Source organism: Geotrypetes seraphini, chromosome 12 (genome assembly GCF_902459505.1).
Source record: "Geotrypetes seraphini chromosome 12, aGeoSer1.1, whole genome shotgun sequence".
Classification (NCBI taxonomy): Eukaryota; Metazoa; Chordata; class Amphibia; order Gymnophiona; family Dermophiidae; genus Geotrypetes; species Geotrypetes seraphini.
Window position 1 is genome coordinate 26,499,515 of NC_047095.1, and position 20,780 is coordinate 26,520,294.

A 20,780-nucleotide genomic window follows, 5' to 3' on the forward strand; every position below is an offset into this window, starting at 1 on the left:
CTTATTCCCACTACTGTTGGTTAACTGCTCTGCCAACTGTTGCTCTCAGATCCACAGATATTGCTTACCTGCTCTGCCAATATCTTGCTCTCTCCCACTGGTTGGTTACCTGCTCTGCCAACCTTTGCCCTCAGACCCACAGATATTGGTTACCTGCTCTGCCAATATCTTTCTCACTCACTCCCACTACTGTTGGTTAACTGCTCTGCAAACTGTTGCTCTCAGACCCACAGATATTGCTTACCTGCTCTGCCAATATCTTTCTCACTCCCTCCCACTACTGTTGGTTAACTGCTCTGCCAACTGTTGCTCTCAGACCCACAGATATTGGTTACCTGCTCTGCCAATATCTTTCTCACTCACTCCCACTAGTGTTGGTTACCTGCTCTGCCAACCTTTGCTCTCAGACCCACAGATATTGCTTACCTGCTCTGCCAATATCTTTCTCTCCCACTGGTTGGTTACCTGCTCTGCCAATATCTTTCTCACTCACTCCCACTACTGTTGGTTACCTGCTCTGCCAACCTTTGCTCTCAGACCCACAGATATTGGTTACCTGCTCTGCCAATATCTTTCTCACTCACTCCCCCTACTGTTGGTTAATTGCTCTGCCAACTGTTGCTCTCAGACCCACAGATATTGATTACCTGCTCTGCCAATATCTTTCTCACTCACTCCCCCTACTGTTGGTTAATTGCTCTGCCAACTGTTGCTCTCAGACCCACAGATATTGATTACCTGCTCTGCCAATATCTTTCTCACTGAATCCCAATACTGTTGGTTAACTGCTCAGCCAACTGTTGCTCTCAGACCCACAGATATTGTTTACCTGCTGTAGCAACCCTAGCTATCTCACTCTATGTTGTTGTTCAACCATACATGATTAGAAGCAATGCTATACTATTTATAGGTTCAATCCCGCCATGTGTGTTTTTATGCTATAACACATCTAATTTAACAAAGGTACAAAGGTGATGGTTGCAGTCAGGTGTTGGTCTTTCTAGAACACACAGAGTCCCAAAGTTGGAATGTCTGTCAGTCTCAGAAAACATGAGATGTAGAATAATGCATTGTTTTACAATTCAGCATGTTGTACATAAAAGATCATGAATGATGAACTGAAAGATTTTGTGTTCTTGAGACTGCATTTGAACATGTGTATTACATGTTTATCACATATGCAATATTTTAATAAACATTTACCAATGGTTAAAACGTGTTGTTGTTTTATTTATGTTAGTATGACATCAATAACCATGCCATTAAACATAAGTTTTTATTGTACTATCCCACTAAGTAACAAGTAAGGACACAATGGAAACAATTAACTGTTAGAAAGAATTGCAAGTGATGCATTTAAATTAAAATGTTTTATTATTGGAACACTTGATGTAAGATTAAAAAATGAATAACATTTCTTCTAATCATATTTATTCCTACATCATTAAATATATCATTGGGCATACCTGGGATAATGTAGGATTGAGTGACTTGGCAAGGGTCAAAAGGAGCACTGCAGAGTCTAAAACACAACCTCAGGGTGTTGAGGCTGTAGGTCTAACCATTAGGTCACAACACACTCTAGTTTAAAGTCCAATGGAATGCATCAGAAGGCAGAAAAGGAATATGCTATTTGTTGCTTGAAACTTCTAAGACATTAGCAGAGAAAATAAGTTCACAATTTCAATAGAAAAATAAGAATTTTCAATTCCATGCTTTATGTAGGTTAAATCATCTGTACAATTGACCTGGTGGCATATTATCAGTACAGAGTGACTTAGATTCCATTTTCAGTTAACATTAGGTCAGTTAACTTTAGGACAAAGCTAAGAATTAACGAACGACCCAATACACACCTTAGTGTGATGATACCTATATAAGGTTGTAGAATATACACCATCCTCTGTAATTGATTTTTGTCCAGATACTTTAATGCAATTATCTATAAAAGACCAGTTAAATAAATGCATCCCATAACAGCTGTGCACATTCCATTAAACCTCTATCCATTTATTGACAACACCTATCATTATGGAAAACATGATGTTTAGTAATCAACAAAAGTGTAAATACAAAAGGCAGCATCTTACTGCATTGAGCAGTAATGTATTCCCTCCGCATCCCTCTTCCCTAAAATATGTGATGTATGACTGTATTAATATATTATGAGTGGAAAATAATGTGTAGTCATTAAAATAATTTGTCCATGACTCCATGATCTTTTTAAAATTAAGATAATTTTAATGTTCTTATGTGTTTCCCATATGCAAACACTGTTATAGCTGCGCATGCGCGGATGCGTCAATCTCTCACGCATTTGACTTGCACCCAGTCCTTTTGCATATACAATAAATAAAAGATTATTGCCAGTATTTGATAAAGCCTTTTCACATGTACGCTGCACTTTCATATCGGCGCGACTCACATCTGAATCTTTAGGATCAATAGGTCAGCACATGCATACGTTGAACAACATATGCGCATGCGCAATTAGGCTTCCCCACCCGCATTTACAACTGTCACCATTTATTCAGAGTTTCAAGAACCTCTGTTCGTCAGCGCGGTTTTGACTTGCGCTCATTATACTAAAACCCGTCAATTGCGCGCTGGGAAACTAACCCGTCAATTGCCCGAAAAAGTACTATAACTGTAAGATGATGACACACGTCATCATTATGCACTAATGGAGACATGCTGATGTCATCACACGTTTCAACACATATGCGCGCCATGCTAACGCTAATTGTGTTTCAATAAAGTACTACAAAACTATATACTATAAAATTCACACATACTCAATTAATATGCGCATTTCATCACTATAATGTAATAAAATTTGACGATTAACCATATAACACGTGTTTTAGATAACCAATAGCAGCGCTGAAAATGGGAAATCTCACGATATTCACACACCATCAGTCATGTGACTGGTATATAAGCTTTGCAAAAACGTCATAGATTCACAGAGAAGATGACATCCTATCTAGGGTTTCGTGGGCGGAAGCCCAACTTCTCTGAGCGTGAAGTACTCACATTAACTGAGTACTTCATGATCAATGCTAAACTGCTGTTCCTCGTTAAGGGGAAATGTAGAAATATAGGGGAAATGGACAGGGCCTGGGGTAAACTGGCGCACCTGTTCAACGCCAGCGCTCTAACACCGCGCTCCGTAAGTACTTATTAAATACACGTTGTTCATAGACAAATTGGCGCGGCATGGAAGGCAATAATGGATGCGTATTTCATACACATCTCATGAAATCGCGCACTGCGTCATCATGCATCCGCTGCAAAATTGCGCAGTTGATAATGGTGTCTCTCATTTACTTGTTTGAGTTAAATTGCTTTATTCCAGTCGTGTTTTCAGAATTTCAACAATGAATATGCTTGGAATCTATTTCCATGCACTGCTTTCAATGCATATTCATTGTTGAAATCCTGAAACCCGGACTGTACCCGGGGCTCGAGGACTGTAGTTGCCTACCCTTGCTTTAACATATCCCATATATATATCATGCCTCACTCATGTCTCTCCATTATATAATAGGTTGAGGATTTGAAGAAAAAAGCCCGAGAGTTTAGGCTCCATCACCCTGCATGGGTGCTGGCTGTAAGACGAAATCTGGACAACACCCCAGGTATGTTACAGTAAAATATCGGGTGGGTATAAGGTGTGCAGTCATAATATCTCTGTTGACTAATAATGTATTTTAAACATTAACAGTTCTTCATATACTTCTGACACTACATGCATTTATGTCTTCAGATGCGAGTGAGGAGGAAGAGGAGGAGGAGGAAGAGGAAGATGCCCCTATCCCTGACCGCCCGTTCCTTATCCTACGCCGACGCCCCACTTCCCAACCCCCTTCCACCTCTGCCCAGCCCTGTCCAACGTCCCAACCCCCTTCCACCTCTGCCCAGCCCCGTCCAACTTCCCAACCCCCTTCCACCTCTTCCCGTCCAACTTCCCAAACCCCTTCCACCTCTACCCAGCCCCGTCCAACTTCCCAACCCCCTTCCACCTCCGCCCCACTTCCCCCCACCGACGCCCTAGACCACCCTTTTCCAGGATCCCCCTCCGAAAACGCCCCAAACCCTGCCCTGCCCCTTCATTCCCAATGCCCAGTTCCCCCTCCCTCCCACCCCCTAAACCCCAGTTCTGCCTTCAACTTTTCCCCCAACATCATCCCTCTGTCATTACCTCTCCCCCAGCCCTCCCATGTACCTCCATGAGTCCTCCCTCAACACCCATCCTGGAGAGATTGAGCGACCTCTCTGTCCAGTCCGGTAAGTGTTCCGATATTTTGATTCTGAATTTTTTATTTTAAAATCTTTTATTCATTTTTAAAACATACATCAAGTGTACAATTAATAAACATACCGTATTTGCCGGCGTATAAGACGACTGGGCGTATAAGACGACCCCCCCAACTTTTAGTTAAAATATAGAGTTTTGTTATATACTCGCCGTATAAGACTACCCCTTCTTCCGCACACCTTCTCTACCGCCCCGGGTGCAGCACAGCCGGCCAGGTCCCCTTACTTTTGTGGCACTTCCCCGACCGACCGATAACAGCCCGGGTCCGACAAACCTCCCTGCCCTTAACCGCGAATCTACATTACCTTCTTACAGCTGCTGTAAGAAGGTAATTTAGATTCGCGGCTACAGGGCAGGGAGGATTGTCGGACCCGGGCTGTTATCGGTCGGTCGGGGAAGTGCCACAAAAGTAAGGGAACCTGGCCGGCTGTGCTGCAACCGGGGCGGGGCGGCCGCCCCTCTCCCTTGGTAGCCACTCGAACCGCGAGGCTACTCTCCTTCTCCTTATCTGCCCTGCCTGCAGCACAGAGCCGAACGGAAGTCTTCCCGACGTCAGCGCTGACGTCGGAGGGAGGGAGGGCTTTGTTTAAGCTTTGTTTAAGCCCTCCCTCCCCTCCGACGTCAGCGCTGACGTCGGGAAGACTTCCGTTCGGCTCTGTGCTGCAAGCAGAGAAGGTAGGGAGAAGAAGAGCCGTGTACATCCAGAAGACTGAGCATCCAGCCCCGCAGGAGCCCCGCGACCCTCGGAGGCGTCCCCATGGGATCCCCGCGACCCTAGGGGGCGTCCCCACGGGATCCCCGCGACCCTAGGGGCGTCCCCGTGCAGCTCTCTAAACAGTACCCGGCGTATAAGACGACCCCCGACTTTGGGGAGGATTTTAAGGTACTGAAAAGTCATCTTATACGCCGGCAAATACGGTATTTAAGATTTAAGACATCACTTGAATTGTCTTAATATAATATCAAATGCTTAGGTTTATTCATATGTAACAAACAGAACCAAGTTTGTCTCATAGATGCTTCCACTGTACACTTTATCTGCCAAGACCATGCTGACTACGTAATTGTCTTTTCAATGTCCAACTGCTTTTAATGCTCCTTTTCATTGCAGATATATTGGCATCCCCCTCCTCCTCCCCGCCTATGTCAACATCCCCCCTCCCCATTCAAAGCCCCAACCGTTGTCCCACCTGTTGTGCCCCCCTCCGACCCTCCACCCGAGATTGTGGGACCAACCCCACACCGGCCACCACCCCTGTTGCAGCGACCACTATTGTGGCTCATGCTGCCACAAACACAGATCCTCCGCCCAGTTCAGTAACAGCGGAGGACATTTACACGGCAGTGGCAACCATCTTAGCGGGGGTGCAGCACATGCAAGACTTTGCAGAGGAGTCCGTCAGAAACATCCGTGACGTGACAGGGGCACTACAGGTCTTGCTTGCAGCACTTCGTGGTGCCCCTCCCACCCCGCCCACCCTGTGAATGGCTCCCGCTGTTACCGAGGGAGCTGCACCCTCTTGTCACCACTCCTCCCTCCCCTTCTTCCTCCCCCTGCCTCACTCCCTCCCCCTCCTGCCCTTAGCCCTCCCTGAAAAAAATACAAAAAAAGAAAAAAAACATCTCCCACCCCTTCTTCCTCCCCCTGCCTCACTCCCTCCCCCTCCTGCCCTTAGCCCTCCCTGAAAAAAATACAAAAAAAGAAAAAAAAAACATATCCCTCCCCTTCTCATCCACCCCCCTCCACACTCCCACCCCTCTACATCTGTTCCCAACTTACCCACCCCACTCCACTTACAGTCTCCAGCATCATGACTCGCCTGCCTCCTACTGTCTCATGGGATCTGCTATCCTCCTATGAGTGGCTGTCTCTCTCTCCCTCCCTCCCTCTCTCTCTCTCTCTCTCCCTGACAAGTGTTTTCTTTGCCCTCCAGCCTCCTGTGTTGCAGCAGCTGTGACTACAACTTCACAATTGAATTCTCCAGCATCATGACTCACCTGCCTCCTACCGTCTCGTGGGATCTGCTATCCTCCTGTGAGTGGCTCTGTCTCCCTCCCTCTCTCCCTCCCTCACAACAGTGTTTTCTTTGCCCTCCAGCCTCCTGTGTTGCAGCAGCTGTGACTACAACTTCACAATTCAAGTCTCCAGCATCATGACTCGCCTGCCTCCTACCGTCTCAGCTCCCATGTCTGGACTTGGCTTGCCAGCTCTCCTTTGATGATCAGAAAAATGTGACATCATATCTGATACTTTTAAAAAGACATTTTAATATACAGTTTATTGAAAATAAAGCACAACTGCGTACAGGATAAATGCAAAACCTTATCAAACATAAGTGTTAATTTACATGGCTGTGTCAACTACGTAGAATTTGTAAAGCTACAAGATTGACAGCTTATCTTGTTTAGAGATGTTTTTAATAGAGTAGAACACTTATCATTCTTAATCCTTTAAGTATAAATTAGATGAAATGCATATGTTAACATCTTTCCTTTCGTGCACACACAATGTGATTGCTGTATAAAGTGTACACCTGGCGTAATTTTAGTCACCCTTATCCCTGTATGCCTCTTGTAAGGAGATGCGCATTTAGTTTGCTTTAAATCCAGAACTACTTACCATTAATAAAACAGGGGCACTGGTCTCCTGAAGTAATAGCATGTATTTAATATGTATTTCCTGAGCGCAGTGTCAAGGCACTAGCATTGAACAGGTGCACCAGTTTTCCCCAGGCCCTGTCCATGTAACCTATATTTCTACGTTTCTCCTTGATGGGGAACAGCAGTTTAGCATTGAGCGACATGTACTCAGTTAATCTGAGTACTTCACGCTTGGAGAATTTGTGCTTGTGCACACAAAATCCATAATAGGAAGCCATCTTCTCTGTGAATCTATGACACTTTTTGCAAAGTACTCAGTTAATCTAAGTACCTCACCACCAACCACCCCTGTTTCTGCGACCACTATTGTGGCTCACACTGCACCCAGACACACACACACACACACTGACTGAATGAGAGCCAAAGAGTCAATTTTCTCCACATTCTGTCCATTTTTCAAATGTTCCTGTGCTTGATGGGGAACAATACTTTAGCATTGAACAAGAAGTACTCAATATGTATATATGGACTAGATTTATGTATGTATCTCTATATATCATCTTTTAAAGTTCATCGTCTTTTACATCCTCCAGTTCAAACACTGAAGCTCAAGGATTAACTATTTTATACCTAAAGCATACAGGATACTTATCTTTCTGTGAATTAAGGCTTTTGCACTGGAGTTTCATCCACTCCCTGTCAATTTCTACAATGTTCCTGTGCTTACCCTTGCAGTCATAATATCTCTGTTGACTAAGAATTTTTTTAAGCATTAACAGGTCTTCATATACTTCTGACACAACATGCATTTATTTCTTCAGATGAGAGTGAGGATGTGGAACAATAATTGTCTTTTCAATTTACAACTGCTTTTAATGTTCAATTCTCCAATATTCCAGTGCTTGCCCTTGACGAGGAAGAATACTTTCTCATTGACAGAAAAGTACTCTATATGTGTATATGTACTATACTTATGTATGTATATAATCTTTTACATCCTCCAGTTCAAACACTGAATCTCAAGCATACAGAATACTTCTCTTTCTGTGAATTTATGCTTTCGCCCTCATCATCATCCTATTTTTAGACCATGTAATTGTCTTTTCAATTTAAAACTTCTTATAATGATCTTTATCATTCAATGTTATTATTTGCTGTTCACATCATGTTTACTTGTGTTCAATAATACATACTTCGCATTTAACTTTGCCCTGGGAGACCTATGTTATCCATTCTATATGTTCACTGTATTATGCTTTCTTCAATAACACAGTTACCCAGAAATAAAAACATTATAATACAACTATTGAGTCCAGAATTTATTTTAGCCTCACAAACTCCAATGAGATTATGAACTTATAATGACTTATAATGACTACGGTTGCCATTTAACAAATTGGTTATTATTATCTTTTAACATATTAAGACACTTCATAAAATCAATAACTAGAAGGCTGCAAACAAATTGTGGACAGTTTTGTTTGGGTTTTATTTGGGGAGGGGGTGCAGTGAAGCTTCTCTTTAATCTTTGAAATCTGTTGGGCCTGAAGACAACTGAGCGTGAAGACACTTGTAAGTTTGAACATGAATAACGATTTAAACAAACAAAGAAAACGAGATAATGATCTTCATAAACACTTTTAACATATATTCTGTCATGTAAAGATCATTAAGCAAATTCAGCTTTACAAAATTTTAACAATCGATACAACAAACATATCATGCAAGACAAACAGAAATAATGAAACTTAGCATTTGACAGATGACTATGGGCATTTCATTATGACCCCATTGCAAACACCCACTATGGCCATTTACCTTCCACTATTACAGGTCTCACAGTCCCCAATGAATGTGTCTGGTAACAGGACAAAAACACCTGGGTCAAAAATTGAGAACTTTCCCAAAATCTGCAGCCTGGAACTGGGTAACCTGGCCATCCTGTTACTTTGATTTATTAAACTCTTTTTCCAAATAGAGAATGACACAGGGACACAGGAACTAAATTTCACCATCCTGTCCCTATGAGTTATGTTGCTGTCCTTGTCCCTGTCCCTGTCCCATTCCTATCAGCTCTGCTTTAACGATGCCAGGTCAAGAGCATGCCGGGACAAAGGTCGCGCGCAAACAACTGAGGCACGTGCAGAAGAAAATGAATATTTTTAATGTCTCCGGGGGTGTGGAGGGGGGAACCCCCCACTTTACTTTATACAGATTGCGCCACGTTGTGGGGGCATTGTGGGGGGTTTGGGGGAATGTAACTGCCCACATTTTACTGAAAACTTCACTTTTTCCCTAAAAAACAGGGAAACAGTTAAGTTTCCAATATAATGAGGGAGGTTACAACCCTCCAAACCCCCCACAACGCTGCCGCGATCTGTATTAAGTAAACTGTGGGGGTTCCCCAACAAAACCCCCCCCCGTCGGAGCCCCTAAAAACACTCTTTCTTCGGCGCTTGCTTCCGTCTTGCGCTCAGTTGTTGGCGCGCACCTTTACCTTCGGTGGTTTTGTCTATGAACCTTCTCCCGCTCACCTGCCGGCGCTCACTTGTCTTGCGCTGAGTTGTCTTGCGCTCACTTGCCGGCGCTGAGTTGTCTTGCACTGAGTTGTCTTGCGCTCACTTGCCGGCTCTCACTTGTCTTGCGCTCACTTGCCGGCGCTGAGTTGTCTTGTGCTCAGTTGTCTTGCGCTCAGTTGTCCCGCTAGTGCACATTTCGGAAAATAATTTGCGCTCAATTGTCTTGCGCTCAAATGTCTTAAGCTCGGTTGTCTTTGCGCTCACTTGTCTTAATGCTCAATTGTCTTCCGCTCATTTGTCTTGCGCTGAGTTGTCTCGCGCTGAGTTGTCTGTGCGATTTTGTCCGCGCGTGATTGTCTTGCGCGCAATTGTCTATGAATCAAAAATCCAACAGAGACTGCAGTAGAAGTAGAACAGACAAAAAATTGTAGACAAAATGTACAAGATGCAGGCTATGTTTATTATATCAAATATAAATGCGGTTAATGTTATCACCCTTCAAGCAATCCTATGGACCCAACACGGTCCATGTTTCAGTAAACACACCTTCTTAGGGATCCAGGGTTGGTAAAGTTTGAATCAAACCGCATATAAATTGATAGTGAACATAGGTCTGTACAAAACAAACGGCTCATTTAACAAAGGTGCGCTAGCTTTTTTAGCACACGCACCGGATTAGCGTGCTAGCCGAAAAATACCCGCCTGCTTAAAAGGAGGCGGTAGGGGCTAGCGCACGCAGCAATTTATCACACGCTATTCTGCGCGTTAAGGCCCTAACACACCTTTCTAAAAGGAGCCCAAAGTTCCTAGTTCTCAAAAATGGCAGAACCCCCTACCATAACGAATCTTGAAATAAATTCCATCTCATACCCCATACAACCCCACCTAAAAATATTAGGGGTGACGATAGACAGAGGCTGTACTATGCAACTACATATCAACAAAACAGTCCAAAAAGTCTTCGCAATCATGCGTAATTTAAGGCAAATCTGAAAATTCTTCGATAGAATATAATTCAGACTCCTGGTCCAGGCACTAATTCTAGGCCTACTAGACTACTGCACCTACCCTGCCCCACCACCATGATAAAATAACTACAAACAGTGCAAAACAAAGCCCTCAGACTGATCTACTCACTGAAGAAGTTCAACCACATCACCACCGCATACCAAGACACAAAGTGGCTATTGATACAAGCAAGAATACTTTTTAAATTCTACTGTATGCTCTTCAAAACCCTACATGGCAATGGACCATCCTACCTGAACACTTGCCTAACTCAGAACAACTCTTCCGGACCAAGGAAAACTCAGACACCATTCACCCCCCCCCCCCCAATCAAAGGTATTCAGCGTAAAAAAATACACGACAGACTACTTGCCACACAAGCAGTGAAACTAGACAGCCACATCTCCAATCTACTGATTTCAGCACCATACTACAGAACCTTCAGGAACGAAATAAAAACCAGGCTGTTCAAGAAATATGTCAAGACAAATTCCTGATACAACCAATATCCTCACTCCATCACCAGACTCCAAATGTTACAGCCAAAATCTTCCCTGTAATCTTCTGGAAATGACCAGAATCTCTTCCTTTAGTAATCTGCCTAGAAACTCAAGGTATTGGCGGAATAAAAGAAACTAATGTAATGTAATGTAATACTCAGCAAGAGAGCACCTATTTTTATGTAATTTTCATGTAAGTATCTCTGGTGAATCTGGGGTGGTCAAGATATATGTACATGCATACATTTACACCTTTGAAGTAGAAAGGTTGTACACCTATGTTGCATTTCTAAATAGATTCCTTTCTGGACTTTTCTCAGATGTGTCCTGCTATGAAGTTACCCCCTCAACATTTCATGAAAATCAATTCACAGAATCCTCAAAAGGCCCCTCCTATGGCGCCTGGGCCAACCAGGCCTTAGGATGCTGTGGGACAGGATGGAGAGGGGCGGGCCCGCCTCATTTTGACGGAACGGGCCTGCCGGCCAGATGGTGAGAAGACCCAGCCAGCCTGCCAGCCAACTTTTTAAGGTTAGTAGAGAGGGGTCTGGTGAGGGGGTGTTAGCAGGGGGTCCAGGCTGGGGGTCATCTTCCAGCAGGAGGGGTTGAGCACCCTCCTGCCAGCAATCGTCACGGGGGGGGCCAGGGGCCTACTGGCAGGAGGAGTTGGGCACCTTCCTGCCGGTGATCGTTGTGGGGAGCGGGTGGGGGGGCCTACTGGCAGGAGGGGTTGAGTTTTGTTTGTTCAGGGGGAAGACTGGCAGCCACGGCCTCTAATTGCGGCAGGGAGATCCCTTGCCACAATAAGTATAGCGGCCACGTCTACTGACAATGTAGGCCAGCATTTTGCTGGCCTACATTGTAAGTGTCTCCCACTCTACTAAGGAGACGCATAGGGCCACCTAGGTTCACCTAAGGTTACCGCCTAACCTTAGTTGGGCTTGTGGGCCTCCCTAGGCTTTTGGAGATGCCTTCAATGTAGGCGGCCTGCCTGGAGAGCTTTTTTTTTTAAAAAAAAAAACACATGCATCCCGATTGGCCAATTAGACAGCTGTAGGACACCTACAGCTGCCTACAATCAGGACGCAGTTTACAGAATCTGGGCCGAAATATATTAGCTGCATACAATTTGTAATTAACAAAAAATAAGAAAAAGTCACTCTATATTCTTTTATAATGAAATGAAAGCAAATGTCCAACAACTGCTGTGAAACTAATGCTCAGAGACATGAAGGCAGATAAAACCGCCTCACCACCCAATCATCGCATTGTTCAATACAGTGTCAGAACAAGAACAATGGTAGGTATTCAACTTGCAATTGCCTGAATGGCTATAAGCTCTACATCTTCAATCAATTACTTGAGAAAATCAGACTTAGCTTGAAATTAACTGATTAAGTCTGATTTTCTCAAGTAATTGATTGAAGATGTAGAGCTTATAGCCATTCAGGCAATTGCAAGTTGAATACCTACCATTGTTCTTGTTCTGACACTGTATTGAACAATGCGATGATTGGGTGATGAGGCAGTTTTATCTGCCTTCATGTCTCTGAACATTAGTTTCACAGCAGTTGTTGGACATTTGCTTTCATTTCATTATAAAAGAATATAGAGTGACTTTTTCTTATTTTTTGTTATTTTTTCTTTGAGTCACTCGACATATATATTTTTTGTTGAGTTATTAGCCTCTTTTTGTGTACAATTTGTAATTGGCTTAATATCATTTAAATTGTTAAATAAAAGAGATATTTCAATATACCTGTGCGAGTCTCTGGTGGTCATTCTCTGTTGAGTAGGGTATCTTCCCTGCGTGGGAGTCTGAAATGCCAGGGGTGACTATTTTCATGAAATAGTCAATTTGCTGTTACTTTTAAAGACCCTCATATAATTAATTGTATATTCATGTGTATATTTGGCAGGCAAGCAAGCACAGAGCAAACAAAAAAGATCTCAGCAGTAACAGAATGTATTTTTTTAAATTTCTGTTGATTAGCACAACTAGGATTAATCCTTAATAAGTTAGTTCCTTCACAATACACAAATGAAAATGAAACTATGCACCAAATTAGCCAGACCTACTTTCACAAAACAAAAAAAATAATATTTATCTCTTCCACACCATAATAACGTGCCTCTCTCACCTTGGTGTTGGCATGTCAAGCACTCTGGTACTGCAGAGCAACTCCAGGGAAGATATTTTTTCCTTATTCAGCTCCAGCTGATTTTGGGCAGTGAGCCCTGTCCAGTGAAAACTGAACGGTAGTTGGGAAAGTTGAATAACATCCTCTACTCTGATAATAACATCAGTCTTTCTTAGGTGTTTGGGGGAGCCAGCACTTGGCTACATCTTGAAATTACTTCCACAAGATCAATATCTGTTATGCTGTGAGTAGATATAACAAAGCAGTTGGAAACTTAGGTATTCTCTGATCTTGGGCACATGTCCTATGTATTAGAGTAGCCAAGATCACCACCAAACTTTTCAGCAACTGTGTGTAAGATGGAATCTCACAGAATAGGAACTATTTTCTCTGACTGACTGAGCTGGAGAAACCACTTATGAGGGGTGCTACAAAGCTCTCAGCCCAACCAAGAAAGGGAATGACGTGGAGCCGTGAAATTTATAAGTTATTCCACATATTCATCCCTAAATTTAACACACTTGGCACTTCGTTTCTGTAACCTTTCCAAAGAAATACTCCGACGACTGGTCACTGAAATACTGCTCCACTGCTGCAATCACCTCTGAATCACTTGAAAATTGGTGCCCTTTCAAATTGTTTTTAAGGTTTGGAAACAGAAAATAGTCAGAACAAGGTCTGTTAAGTAGGTTAGATGATCTATGCACTGAAACCCAACTGCGTCAAAACATCCATCGTTTTGCCAGCCTTGTAAGCAGGTGCATTGTCTTGTAAAAGAGAACTCCTTTCCGCAGTTTCAGTCTCCTTTTTTTTTCAATGCCTCCTTTAATTGGCACAGCAAGTTAGTATTCTGCATTAACTATTTGGCCCCTTGGAAGATAGTCATTACACGTTTCAAGTTTCTTTATTTTTGATATTCCATCTTTGATAGTGTCTAAACGGTAAACCGTTAAAATGAGATTAAAAAAAGAAATAAAAAGAGTCAAATTAAAAGAAATATCTTATCAAATGTTAAAAATACTGGACAAGTTTACACTGACATACATGGAACAAAAGGGAAGTGGGGGGAGGGAAAGTTTCTAAATGTATCGATGTGAAATTAAAAAAAACAAAAAAACCTTCCTGATCCCAAAACACTGTGACCATGACCTTTCCTGTTGATTTTTGGGTTTTGGCCTTGGAGGACCTGAGTGCCACCACTGCACGGACTGTTATTTTGTCTCAGGATCATAGTGGTGTAACCATGTTTTATCAACAGCAAAGCACAGTTATTTATCATAACAGGTGTTATCCAGGGACAGCAGGAAGATATGCTCACATATGGGTGATGTCATCTATGGAAGCCCAGTAGGAAAGCTTTAAAAGTGCATCATCACCTTAAGAACTTAAGAAAGTTTGCAAACTGCCCGCACCACACATGCACAAGTGCCTTCCCGCCTGACGTAGGCTCACAGTACCTCAGTTCTGTAAGCAAACTAAGAAGCCAACCAGGGGAGGTGGGAGGGTTGTGAGACTATCTGCCTGCTGTCCCTGGATAATACCTGTTACGGTAAGCAGGCAGCATATTCTCAAAAGTGGGACTCCCTAGCTTACTACAATGAGATGGAGGGAGACTTGGCCATTAAGAAAATTAATTTTGCAATTCTGCTTGGCCGACGTGACCATCCTGTCTGGAAAAAGATTCCAGACAGTAGTGAGATGTAAGTGTATGAACTAAGGATCAAATAGCAGCTTTACAGATCTCATCAATAGAAGTGGAATGTAAAAACACAACTGAAGCTGCCATTGCTCAGACTCTGTGGGCTGTGACATGACTCCCCAGTTGCAGCCCAGCCTGAGCATAACTGAAAGCAATACAAGCCGCCAACCAGGTAGAAATAGTTCTTTTGGATACAGGACATCCCAACTTATTAGGATCGAAGGAGACAAAGAGTTGACGAGATGTCCTATGTATGCTGTAAGTAGTAGGCCAAAGCTCATTTACAGTCCAAAGTATGAAGAGCTGTTTCTCCAGGATGAGAATGAGACTTAGGAAAGAACACTGGAAGCACAATAGATTGATTGAGATGGAATTCAGTGACTACCTTTGGACAGAACTTTAGATATGTGCAAAGCACCACTTTGTCATGATGAAACACTGAACGGTGGATCCGCCACCAGTGCCTGAAGTTCACTTACTCTCCAAGAACTGAGAAAAAACACTTTCCAAGTGAGATATTTAAGATGAGCCAAGAACATTGATTCAAAAGGAGGTATTATTAGTCTGGCAAGAACCACATTAAGATCCCGAACTACTGGAGGTGGTTTGACATTCAAAAATCCTTTTATAAATCTGGATACAAGAGGATGAGCACAGAGGTTTTCCATCAACTGGCCTATGAAAAGCGTCGATAGCACTGAGATGAACTCTAATCAAAGTGGTCTTGAGGACTGAATTGGATAAATGTAGAAGGTAATCCAATACTGAAGATACAGAGGTGGATTTAGGATCATCATGATGAAGAGTACACCACGTGGAAAACCGCTTCCATTTGTGTTGATAACACTGCTGCGGAGACAGTTTTCTTGATGCTTCCAAAATGAGTCTGATAGGTTGTGGGAAAGATGAAGGTCAGCCAATGTCAGGCCGAGAGGTACCAAGCTGTCAGACACAACAACTGAAGATTGGGATGCAGAAGAAATCTGTGACTCTGTTTGAGAAGAGATGGAAAAATCTGAAGAGGGATTGGTTCCTTGATACTGAGTTGAAAGGAATCATGGTGGCCTCCTCCCTTCTGAGTTTGACAAGCATCTTGAGGATGAGAGGAATTGAAGGAAACGCTTAGAGAAACTTGTGCGTCTAATCCAGTAGAAAAGCATCTGCTTCTAGCTGTTGGGGAGACTACTGCTTGGAGCAAAACTGGGGCAACTTGTGGTTGAGAGGGGACACAAACAAATCTCTTTGAGGAGTCCCCCACTGAGAGAAGATGTGATGCAGAATTGCAGAGTTGAGTGTCCACTCGTGTGGCTGAAGAAACCTGCTGAGTTTGTCTGCAACAGAATTATTTTCTCCTTGAATGTATATTGCTTTCAGAAATATGTTTTGAGCAATCGACCAGGTCCAAATATTTTAGGCCTCCTAACAAAGGCGGAGAGAGCCCGTGCCGCCTTGCTTGTTTATGTAATACATTGCGACCTGATTGTCCATGCGGATAAGAAGGACGTGGTTGGTGACAATGTGCTGAAAAGCTTTGAGTGCATTGTAGCTCGCTCTATGTTCCAACAGATTGGTATGGCAAAGCCGGTCCAGGACAGACATAAGAACATAAGCAGTGCCTCTGCTGGGTCAGACCAGAGGTCCATCGTGCCCAGCAGTCTGCTCACACAGCGGCCCATCAGGTCCAGGACCTGTATAGTAATCCTCTATCTATATCCTTCTATCCCCTTTACCTTCAGGAAGTTATCTAATCCCTTCTTGAACCCCAATACCGTACACTGTCTTATTATACCCTCTGGAAGCGCATTCCAGGTGTCCACCACCCTTTGGGTGAAGAACTTCCTAGCATTGATTCTGAATCTGTCCCCTCTTAAGTTTTCCGAATGCCCTCTCGTTCTTGTATTTATTGAAAGTTTGAAGAATCTGTCCCTCTGCACTTTCTCTATGCCCTTCATGATCTTGTAAGTCTCTATCACGTCCCCTCTAAGTCTCCTCTTTTCTAGGGAAAAGAGCCCCAGTTTCTCTAATCTTTCAGCATATGAAAGGTTTTCCATACCTTTTATAAAACGTGTCGCTCTTTTCTGAACCCTCTCGGAGTATCGCCATATCCTTCTTAAGATACGACGACCAATAATGGACGCAGTACTCCAGATGCGGGAACACCATCGCCCGATACAATGGCAGGATAACTTCTTTCATTCTGGTTGTAATACCTTTCTTGATAGTACCTAGCATTCTATTTGCCTTCTTAGAGGCCGCTGCGCACTGTGCCGACGGCTTCATTGTCTTGTCCACTATTACTCCCAAGTCCTTTTCTTGGATACTTTCACCCATTAACAGCCCTTCCATCGTATAGCTGTACTTCAGGTTTCTGCTTCCTATATGCAAGACTTTACATTTTTCTACATTAAACTTCATCTGCCATCTCGTCACCCACTCTCCTAGTTTGTTCAGGTTCCTTTGTAAATCTTTGCAGTCCTCTATATTCCTAACTCCACTAAATAGTTTGGTGTCATCTGCAAATTTTATTACTTCGCACTTCGTCCCTGTTTCTAGATCATTTATAAATACATTGTGACCATTCTCCAGTCCGAGTAGTGGCCCTTCACTCCTACCCTTTGCTTTCTACCCACCAACCAATTTTTGATCCATCTATGTACGTCTCCTCCACCCCATGGTTCTTCAGTTTCCATAGTAGGCATTCATGGGATACCTTGTCAAAGGCTTTTTGGAAATCTAAGTATACGATGTCTATGGGGTCCCCTTTGTCCATCCGTTTGTTTATTCCTTCGAAGAAGTGCAATAGGTTCATTAGGCATGATCTTCCCTTGCAGAAGCCATGTTAGCTTGTTTTCATCAGTTTGTTCCTTTCTAGATGCTCATTGATGCTGTCCTTTATCAGTGCTTCCGCCATCTTCCCCGGAACCTAAGTCAAACTTACTGGTCTGTAGTTTCCCGGGTCACCTATTGATCCTTTTTTAAAGATGGGCGTAACATTAGCTATCTTCCAATCCTCCGGGATCACACCTGTTTTCAGGGATAGATTACAAATCTGCTGTAGTAGTTCCACTATTTCCTCCTTTAGTTCTTTCAGTACCCTAGGGTGGATTCCATCTGGGCCTGGAGATTTGTCAGTTTTTAATCTATCTATCTGCTTGTGTACATCCTCAAGGCTTACCTCCATGGATGTTCATTTTTCTGTTTGTTCTCCTTTGAAGATTTTTTCAGGTTCCGGCACGTTAGATGTGTCCTCTTTTGTAAATACTGATGAAAAGAACATGTTTAGTCTATCCACCACTTCTTTTTCCTCCTTCACTACTCCTTTCCTATCTCCGTCATCCAGTGGTCCCACCTCCTCCCTTGCCGGCTGTTTCCCTTTAACATATTTGAAGAACGGTTTGAAATTTCGTGCTTCCCTGGCCAGCCTCTCTTCATATTCTCTTTTTGCTCTTCTAACCACGAAGTGACATTCTTTTTGATGTTTCCTGTGCTCTATCCAGTTCTCCCCGGTTTTGTCCTTTTTCCATTTCCGGAATAAATGTTTCTTATCTCCTATCGCTTTCTTCACTTCTTTAGTTATCCACACTGGGTCTCTTGTTCGGCTCTTTTTGCATCCTTTTCTAAATCTGGGGATATACAGATTTTGTGCCTCGCTCACCGTGTCCTTGAATAAAGACCAGGCTTGCTCTACAGTCTGCGAATTCTTTCAGATGTTCCTAAGTTTCTTCCTTACCATTACTTTCATCGCTTCATAGTTTCCTTTCTTGAAGTTAAAAGTTGTCGCTATGGTTCTATTTCCCTTCGATGTTCCTATTTCAACTTTGAACTTGATCATATTGTGATAGCTGTTTCCCAACGGTCCCACTACTTCCACTTCCTTTGCAGGTCCTCTTAGCCCATTTAGGATTAGATCCTGAGTGGCATTCCCTCTTGTCGGTTCTCTGACAAGCTGCTCCATGAAGCAGTCCTGTATAGCCTCCAGGAATCCGGTCTCCCTAGCGCATTTTGAGTTTCCAGTGACCTTGAGTGCGTAGACCGTCTAGATGAGCCCCCCCCAAGCACAGGTGGATGAGTCCGTTGTCAGAACCTTCTGATGTGGTGGTGTGTGGAACAACAATCCTCTGGAAAGATTGGAAGAGTTCATCCACCACTGCAGAGATTGTCGAAGTGAAGGAGTGAATGCAATGTATTGAGATAGTGGGTCGAGAGCTTGAGACCACTGAGATGTGAGAGTCCATTGAAGCATTCTGAGATGAAGTCTCGCAAATGGAGTAACATGCACTGTGGAAGCCATGTTATCCAGTAGTACCATCATTTTCCTGTTTGAGAATGATGACAGATGAGAAGTCTGAGTGCAAAGCTGAGCCAAATTTTCTAGTCTTTGCTGAAAAAAATGCTCTGATATGAATGGTGTCTAGCAGAGCTCTAATAAATTGCAGAGTCTGAGAGGGTTGAAGTTGGGATTTGGGAAAATTGATTTCAAAACCCAACTGCTGACGGAAAAGAATTGTTAAGCGAGTCACTGCAATCACTCCTTGAGAGGTTGGATCTTTGATCGGCTAATCGTCCAGATAGGGGAAACCTGGAGACCCTGAGTGTGCAATGCCCCTGCCACTACAACCAGGCACTTGGTGAATATCACCTCAGAGCTGAACAAAACTTTCTTTTTAAAGATGCCTACAATTGATTTTAATTTTTTTTTTTTAAATTATCACTTGCCCTGTCATATCCTTCCTATTGTTCCTCCCTTTTATGTGCTCATTCTTAACAAACTGTAGTTCTTCCCTTTTTTCCTATTGTTCTCATGTCGCAACCCCAACCAAGTATGTCGATCTTGGAAGGTCTATGTTTATTATTTGTTTGTTCCCTATTCATATTTTACATTTTAATGTACAATGCTTTGTATTCCAGGAGAAGCGTTTTATCAAATTTTAATAAACTATGAAACTATAAAACTGTGCCACCTGAAATCTGAGGAATTTCCTGGAGGTCGGAACAACATCCAAAATTTTCCTTCACTAGAAACCTGTTGAGGCCTCTGAGGTCTAAAATTGGACTCGGACCTCCTCATCTTCTTTGGGATGAGAAAATACCGGGAGTAAAACTCCCAGTTTCTCTGTGCAGGTAGAACCTCCTCTATAGCATTGAGGAGGAGGGGCATCTGCTGAGGATTGGCATATGATTTGGAGGCATATTGATGAAATGAAGAGAGTATCCCTCTCAGTTGACTTTCAGCACCCAAATGTCTGTGGTTATCAGTTGCCAACAAGGATAATACAGCTGGATCTGACCTCCGATTGGTTGAGGAAGAGGCTGAGAAATAGGAACAGAAGCTTTGCTCTCTAGAAGTCCATCAAAAAGACTGAGCAGCTGCTGATTGAGCTTTTTGAGGGCGCTGTTGTTTTTGTTTTTTCTGCTGCAGTCTTGGAGGAGCAGCTGATTTTGAAGAAAAACACCTTTGATATGAAAAAGGTTTAAAAGATTTAAAACTTGGAAGGCTTAGGCTTGGATTTAACCAAAGCATCCCAATGTTTCTCATGATCAGTGAGCTTTTGTGTGGCATTTTCAATAGAGCCACCAAACAATGGAAATGTTGGCTAATCTGTCCTGAAAATTGATATCCATATCTGAGACTCTTAGCCATGCAAGACATCTCATTGCTACTCACATAGCTGAGACTCTGGAATATAATTCAAATGCATCGTAAGCCGATATTGCCATATATCTTCTAGCTAGGGCAAGGGTGTGAGATATATGATGAAATTCCTGCAAATATTGTGGAGGAATGTATCTATCAAAAGAAGGCAATTCCTTAACAAGGTACTTTACATAGAAGGAAATATAGAAATTGTAATTTAGAACTCTATTTGCCAACATGGAATTTTGGAACAGGTGATGTCCAAATTTATCCATAGTGCATCCTTCATGCCCTGTTGGTACCGAGACATAGACTCTCAATGGAGTAGATTTTTTCAAAGTCGACTCTACCACTAG

The 20,780-nt window shown here is 42.9% G+C and overlaps 1 protein-coding gene across 6 annotated transcripts in view; it reads right to left on the minus strand.

Annotated features, from left to right (window-relative positions):
- The window catches only part of LRRC8D (leucine rich repeat containing 8 VRAC subunit D), a 103,862-nt gene that overhangs the window by 14,953 nt on the left and 68,129 nt on the right, over window positions 1-20,780 (minus strand). The gene's annotated exons all lie outside the window — the stretch shown is intronic.